General features: G+C 27.7%; 1 long non-coding RNA gene across 1 annotated transcript; it reads right to left on the bottom strand.

Annotated features, from left to right (window-relative positions):
* Positions 1-6: 6 nt before the first annotated feature.
* LOC102676489 lies at positions 7-8,440 on the bottom strand. Its single transcript, XR_004151797.1, has 3 exons — positions 8,258-8,440; positions 4,386-4,481; positions 7-151 (listed from the first exon to the last, which is right to left on the bottom strand). It is a non-coding gene; the product is annotated as an uncharacterized LOC102676489 (long non-coding RNA).

Raw genomic sequence — 8,440 nt, 5'->3', positions numbered from 1 at the left:
TGCGCCCCCTTCCCGCTGCAGCTGCACCACGCGCACCTGCAGCTGCACCTGCTCCCGCTCCCGTTGTCCTTGACCGACACCGACTCGACCACCGTACTTGATGCGCACGTGTTTTCGCCACTGCATGAGTTCGGTGCGTCATGCCCTCTTCCTGAAATTGGCAATAAATCGGTTAATAAAAATCCATGGAAAATGAAAAAAGATTAAGTAGAAATCATTTAAAAAAATAAGTGAAAAAATATTGGAAATTATAGTTGAGATTTCTTTGAAAAATTTTTAAAAATTCCTCGAATTTTAAAGTTTAAAAATTTTAAATCCTGAAAATTTTCGAATATTCAAATTTTCAAATTTCCAATTTTTAAAAATTTTCTTATCATTATTTTTAGCTTAATTATATGTTAACTTAATTCGTTTAATAGCTAAATTAGTTTCTTCAAGAAATAGGAAACCTAACCGCAAGAATTAATTAATAAGACATGAGAGGTTAAGAGCGCATAGAAATTTTGGAATCTTCATACGTCTCCTCCAACACAATATAGAACACTATCAAAACCATTTATATAACATGTCATTGCTAAAAGGTTTCCACAGGATGTTGCCTGTTCAGTTAATGTACTTTGTTAACAAAACAGTCTCGTAGTCGCAAATTTTTGTTGAAGTTAAGAATTCCAGAAGTCGCTACCCTTCTTTTTTTTTTAGGAAATCAGGACAGATCGATCGATATCACTCCACTAAATATATCACATATTTTCAATATCTGTATAATCTTTACATATAATGAACATTCTGACACCATAAGTAAGCACATAGCACTATTACATATATTATATAATACCTCTCGTTTGATATCTATTTTACTTTTTTGTGTTAGTACAATAATTACTATAGTATTTTTCATAATTTATATTTTTTCGTTTTCATTTTATTAATTACAATTTCCGTTTGAGTCAGATTTAAATTTTAATCGGAAATTATGAAAACTTTGTTACTACTATTGATATTTTCTATATGAGTGGATTAATTAAAAATCACTTTTTCTTTTTTATTTTTCCTAACAAATTATATTTCTGCTCATTTTTTTTTTAAAAATGAGTTAGAAAGAGCAAGTAAAAAGAATCTAAGAAACAACAAATTTCTCATCTACATTAAATACTATTAAAAATTATCCTTTATTATCAAAGAACATAAATATACAATTTTATAAAAAATTTTCAGTAACATACCTCATTTTTACTTCATTTTTCTTTTTTAATCTAAACTTCGAAAAACACAATTACACTAGTGAAATCATAAATTTAAATTAATTAACGAATTCCTATTCCTTAATCACATTTGCAATTCCGTTATTAAAAATTAATTTCGATATTGCATCGAATACAATAAAATCGATATATATATAATATAATCGACAGGAAAAGGATCGAGATTATCGAGGAATCTTGATAATCGATAGATGCGTGGCGACATCTATTTTTAGGTGAAATTAATGCAAAAAGAAGGATACCATCGGGAGATAATATAGAATGAGGTCATCATATCGCGTGCCAAATTAAAATCATTCAATCATCTAGGAACTGATGGATGGATCCACTATTAATAAATTAACATGCTCCAATAATTGAATACCTAGTGAAGTTATTGGGTCACTCTTCGTGTATCTGATCTTCTAATATTGCCATTTTATTGGAATACTCTACAACCGAAAAATATTAATTCAGGTTAGTATGTAAATAAAATTTTATCACCTTTCTAACTTAACTTTGATAAAAATATAATTATATATAATTATAATTAAAATAATTTTAGAGGGATTAAAACTTTACCAAGTAACTTTTAATTTTTTTATTAATAGTAACTTTTAATTTTCAATATTAACTAATTATTCTATATCCAAAGAAAAGATAACCTTTTTTAACTTTGATCACTTTGAATATTTCTGTCTTTTTAGATTAGATATCTGAAAAAATTGTATTTAATGATACATGTATGATACATGGATCGTTAATTAATCTATTAATTGAAAATTTTAATATTAATTATAAAAATTCAAAAAAAATAAATTTTTACAGAATATTAAATTTTTTGCAGAATATTAAATTGAAAAATTAATTAGAAAATAAATCAATCTGATTTTGATATAAATTTCATTTAAAGAAATATGATGAAGAAACATGATGCAACTGGTACAAAAACATGTATCTAAATCATCAGGTGGATAAAGGCAAAATAAAACGTCTAACTTAACCTCAAATCTAATTTCAATAAAAATTCCGCTTGAAAAAATATTAGGAATGAGGTATAACCAGAACAAGTATAGTGTAATTAAATCACCAAGTGGATAAGGGTCGAAACAAAATAGCCTTCATGCTTTTAACCCCCTTTACGGTAACCAAATAATCGATCCCACGTGGTTGTGCGCAATCACAGTTGACCTAGGGCTACCGAGAATTATGCTAGGAATCTCATAAGCCACGTCCATCACCGACCGAATGTCTCGGTCTTCAATTCAATCAAGGGAACTATTCATACGACACATTCTATGTCAAGCTCGCGTTGATTCATTAAGAATCAATAAAATCTTCGACCGTGTGCACCTGGTATGGTACAACCTTGACCTCATCCTTTTCACGGATTCTCTCCTAGAAATTGACCCGTTATATATGAAGACGATTTGTTAAATATAATTTTATGCAAAGTTTTAACTTTTTTCGAACAATGATCATAACAATTATTTATTAATCAATCATCAATTATTTTGATTAATTAAAAAATTTATGATAATTGATAAAAGAAAAGAAAATCAATGCTTTTCAACCTAACAGCCTATAAAAGAGTCGTTGCTGTGTCATTTCTAATTAATAACTTTTAATACTTAATTATTTTAATATAATTACATTATATATATTAGATTAATCCTTTTATTATTTAATTTAAAGAATATCTCTAATCCATTTCAATTTTTCTAGGAATAAAATTGAAAACTAAAATTGAAACTACTTATTTAAATATTATATATAAAGAATATATAAGAATATATAAAAATATATATATATATAAAGATCATAACTCGAGAAGAATTGAATGCAATTTATTTTTTTGGAATAATTATTGCTAAATAATGCAAAGAAAAGAGAGGAAAATGATAAACATTAAAGGACTTTTAATGTCTTATAAATTTTAGAATTTACTTCACATAGAAAATTCTTTTTGCTGGTCTATTACATTTTTTTATTCCTAAATAGCTTGATGTAGGCTTATAAACAATATCACTACACTTCTCGAGTAAACGACTAATCGGTCCCTTGCGATGTTCTTAGAGAACATAGAAAACGTGTTCCAGAGAAATACTTGTGCGGGAAAAAACGTGCGGCATAATGATCATGATGCACGTGCAATGGTAGAGTCATACTCCCTATGGATTTTCCTTATATAAATCTTCAAAAGCTCGCATGTTCATGCAATATTTTTGAACAAGAAAACATTTCTGATTCAAAATTGCAGAGATTTAAAATTTTCTTTTTCTATCCATATTTCTATTCAAATTACATATATACTTTATATTTTATTTTAATCTTATTTTATTAAATATTTTTAAGAAAAAGAAATAATTTTAAAAAAGTTAATACTCAGTTATAGTTAAATTAAAAACAGTTAAGTCAACAATTACAGATCACAATACTCTAATATAGAAATATCTTAAAATTTTAAAAAAACAATAAATATTGCACGTTGAAAGTGAGTATCGATAGACCTATACTTATCTGATTTTTGTTATCTAACATTATCCGTCGAAAATGATAAAAAATAATGTAGATATTGGATTACGAAAATAAAATCATTCAAAGCAAGCATGATTTAAGGGTGTGAATATATTAAGTATTCTTTAAAAACTTGCTTTAGAAAGTTATTTCTCGTTAAAAAACTGGGAATAATAACTATTTTCGGGTTTTAACGCATCCTTATATAGGAAATACATTTGAGAATAAAACTTTCAAAGAATTGTTTTCGAGAATATTTTTCGCAAATGAATATTGCATTGAGAGTGAAATTAATCAAGAATAACTTTTACTTTCATACAATATTGAAAAATGATTCTCAAAAATAATTTTTAAATATATTCGAACCCATAAAGGCTGCTGTATAATGATTGTTTCACACAAATATGTATCATAAGATACAATAAGATTTCAGATAAATTATATATCGTATTATATCACAAAAGAGAAAATGATAATAATGTCTTCGAAATTGTTACATGCAGATTAATCATATTTCCAGAGTAATTTCCGGCTGATGCAATTCTCTGGGCACACTTAAAAAAATAAATATAAAAAAAGAACATTGTAAAAAAGAGAAATAAAAAGGACGATATGCTTGATCGATACCTTCTAAAAATCATTTCTCGCGCGAAGGGCCAACGGGTCCCTGCTCGAGCAGACTTGAATGACCTCTCTCATTCTGGTCCACTGATCACCGATCTCCTGAAGCAATATAAAAATAACTACGTTAGTAAGTGAATATATCAGTGAAATTTTTAATTATTGAATTAATATTTGCAAATATATATGAAGAGTTAATATTTGAAATATATATATATATATAACATATAATATATATATAACAAATAAACAAAGATGTATTATAAACGATAAAAAATAGTGGAAAAAAATATTTTAGCTAATAAACTATACAGTTTTATTTTTAAATAAAGTTTTTGAAGGATCTTATTCTAATAGGCGTTCGTAATTCAAATTCTTGGAAGTCATGGAAGAAGTTTAAAAGCACTACGTGAAAATTCGAAAACTTTGAAAGCGTTTGACTTCGGCAGGCTGAGAGAGGTAATAAAGCTTCCCGGACTCTCGAGTCTGCAGACATCTCCATAGAGAAACGTCAGCGTTTAAGCAAAAGAGCTTTCAATATTAGATAAAACTCGATAAGTCCTTTTGATCAACATTCTTTTACTTACTTTTTCAATAAACAATTGCAAACACTCAAATAATATAATTTAACAAACTAACAAAATAAAGGTAATATTATAACTATGTACTAATATATATATACATTCAATTCAATTTTACATTTTTTGAAATATTTTTTAATAAGTATTAAATATTTAATTGCGCTTTTCAATTTTCAATATTATGTTTTATCAATCCTTTAATTGATTTAATAAAAACTTCCTCTTTTCTTGTCATATATATCAAAATGAAAATTTTTTTATTCATTAAATATTCAAAATTTAATATGAATTATTCTTTAAATAATATATACACAAATTTGTTTCTATCTATCTAACATTTCTTTATATCTTTCTATCTATCTATCGTTTTAATTTAGTGCAATCAAATCATTTTTTAACCAATCGATATATAAATTAATATTAATAAAAATTGAACAAGTCTTTTATAATTTATTCGCATAAATCTTAATAACTTTTAAATCAGCCACTATATTTTAAAGATTAATATCCCTAATATATATAAATAATTAAAATTTTCATTATCAAGAACTTTACCAAAAAATTCAGCCAAATAAAATTCTTTGCAGATGATTTTTGCAGATAATATTCACAAACACAATCTACAACTCATTCCAACAATTCACCAGATATCTCACAGATCGGTGCAATTTTTGTATAACAGCTCTTTAAAAGGAAAGAAAAAAAGGAAAAAAAAAAAAATACGAATTAAAAAAAAAAGTTATTCACGAGAAGAGACATGCGCGCGTGCACGTGAGATTAACTACACCGACTCACGCCAAGCGTAACTTAACAACGTCGTACACGGCACTTAACGCCCGACATCGCGGTACGATTTTTCGTTCTCACTGTTAGGGACTAAGAAGTGGTGACGACTTCCACGGGGGGACAAGCGCGATCTCAAACTGCGCGAGAACGTGTGTATAGACGTCGTTAAATAAAAGAGGGGACACCCACTACTGCGCAAAATCTTTGTCGTAAGGGCGGTTCGATCGCTATTTGGTCCATGTGATATTAGTCAACTTCTGGATGACATCTCTATCATCTTTCATTTCTTGTTTTGCTTAAAATTCATAACATTTAAATAGTTTGAAGGATTTTATTAATTATTAATATATAAAATTATTGTTTTATACTAATAAATAGAATAGTAGAATTAACATATATTTAATACAATTTTTTTTATTTAATTTTACTAATCATGGTAAATTACGTGATATCTAAAACAATATTTGGAATATTTTCCTTCCATTTCTATTATTTGATTCATTTATTATTTATTCTAAATAAAATATGATAACATGAATTAACAAGGGAATAATGTGGAATTCTGTTATATAAAATAATGATCATACATATTTACAACTATTCCACATAAAAAATAGATCTTAATGAAATAAATTAATAATAAAATTAATAAAAATAATGCCTAAAATGAATTATTGAATATTTCTAAAAATATAATTCTATAAATTATTAGATTATTCCTTAAAAATTCTCTATAGTGGGAAATATTGTTTTAAGTGTTGATACATTTAAGAGTTTTTACAGCCTGCAGTGTAAGTAGTTACTCGGAGAAAGAATCAACAAGATCTGTCGACATTCAACTAGTTCTCCTGAACTTCATTCTCCGATTTCGCTTTCCATTTCACATTCTATCGATCCCGAAGACACAAGAAGAGGCTTTCATAGCAATGAAGAAGCATAAAATCAGTAGACAGAAAAATATAATTTTTAGGTAGACTAAACTTGACTGATTAACTAAGTTGACTCATCTGAGGAAAGATATTTTACTATTAAATTATTTTATTTAAAATTTTTTCTTTAATTAAAGAAGAGAATATTGATTTTCTAATTTTTTGTTTAAGAATATTTCAATATATTTTTCAAAATATATTATACTATTTGAAGTTTTATGTATCTTTTTTTTAAATGAAGTTGATTAATTCTAAATACTTTAGAAATCTAGAGATAGTTTAATTTATTTATTTTAGCAAGAATAAATCAAAAGAAATGATAAAATTTTAGTTTTTTTAAATATTTTCAAATGATAGTTTAGTTAAGAAGATTAGATATTTTAATTAAAGAGAGCAGAATGTCATATGAATAACCAATTTTAATCTTATACTTTAAAATGTACTGCTTTTTAAAATAAAAGATATGGAAAAAAATATACAGGTTAATGATCTCATAATCTTTAGAAAAAGTTACAGAAGGTAGATAATAAAGCTATTAATACTCTCTTCCACTTTTGCCCTAAGGGTGTCGTTATTCTAATTATGGATTTTCTTTGTGTGAAACCACTTAGGCATCATGATATATAAAAAGAAAGTCTCCAAAAAACTTTAATTTCTTTTTTCTAAAAATAATATTTGATAATATTAAAATATGTTATTTGCAATATTCTAAAAACAAGAAAACACAATTATTTTAAATTATTTTAAATTTATTTTGTAATCTTATTTTGTAAGCTAGAATTTATTAAGATTTTAAAAAGATGATACCGGTAAAGGAAAAGAAGAAGTGATTCTAACTGTGAAAAGTAGATGCCAGAAGGGTCGATAAGGCGGCAATGAACGCAGAAGAAGCTCGTGAAGCGCAATTTCGAATTGTATGGCAGTGTAGCCGGGCCTGGATCGATAAGGGATACGTTTAAGGGCGAGTGGCAAGAGTAACAGGAGCATTGCAGCAGCCAGGAAGGTGTTTGTTCATCTTTCACTATATTCGTTAGGATATATATCAAACAATACTTATCAATATGCATGGGCAAATATAATGACAAAATTACTTTTTATCTAAAACTTATAAAAAGAAAAGAATTAAATTACAAATTTAAAAAAAAAGAAACAAAATAAATGATAAATAAGCAAAAACAAGTAAAAAGAATAAATAATAAAAGTAGGTAAGATTGGAATAAAGAATATGAAAGAACATAGAAACACCCCCAAAGAAGAAAAGAAAGTGAAGAAAAGAAAGAAGGTCGAGTAAAGCACGATTTCGTGGTGGCGTGCCAGAGCCAATGGTCCCGGACCACCGGATCAATATACCCTTTTTCGAGAATGTCTTCAACCGACCCTCCCTCAATTCTTACTAACACACATATGCTTATATATATACACATACATACACATAAACATATTACTACTCTCTTTCCTCTTTCACCCTCTCTCCCTTTCTCTCCTCTCGAGGAAAACACGCGTGTCGTTGACTCTCTTAAACAAGCTTTACTGAATGAATCAAAATGACCAGTCCGGTTATGTTCACTGGTACATAACGTACCTTCCAGTGGACCAAGGACAAACGGCTCAAAAACGAGGAATCCCAAATTGTTGCTTGAGTCCGTGTCTTCCTCGTTCAGTTTTTTAGTGGCGAAGGAAATGGCACGACTCTTCAGGTTGCAGCTTTCTCACCTCACCGTATAAACGTCACGCGGGAATCAATACGCGCGCCTGCCTCAAGCTT

This window comes from Apis dorsata, unplaced genomic scaffold, assembly GCF_000469605.1.
Source record: "Apis dorsata unplaced genomic scaffold, Apis dorsata 1.3 scaffold_4, whole genome shotgun sequence".
Classification (NCBI taxonomy): domain Eukaryota; kingdom Metazoa; phylum Arthropoda; class Insecta; order Hymenoptera; family Apidae; genus Apis; species Apis dorsata.
The sequence above is the reverse complement of the archived record's forward strand: the minus strand, read 5'-3'. Positions and strand labels throughout refer to the sequence as shown.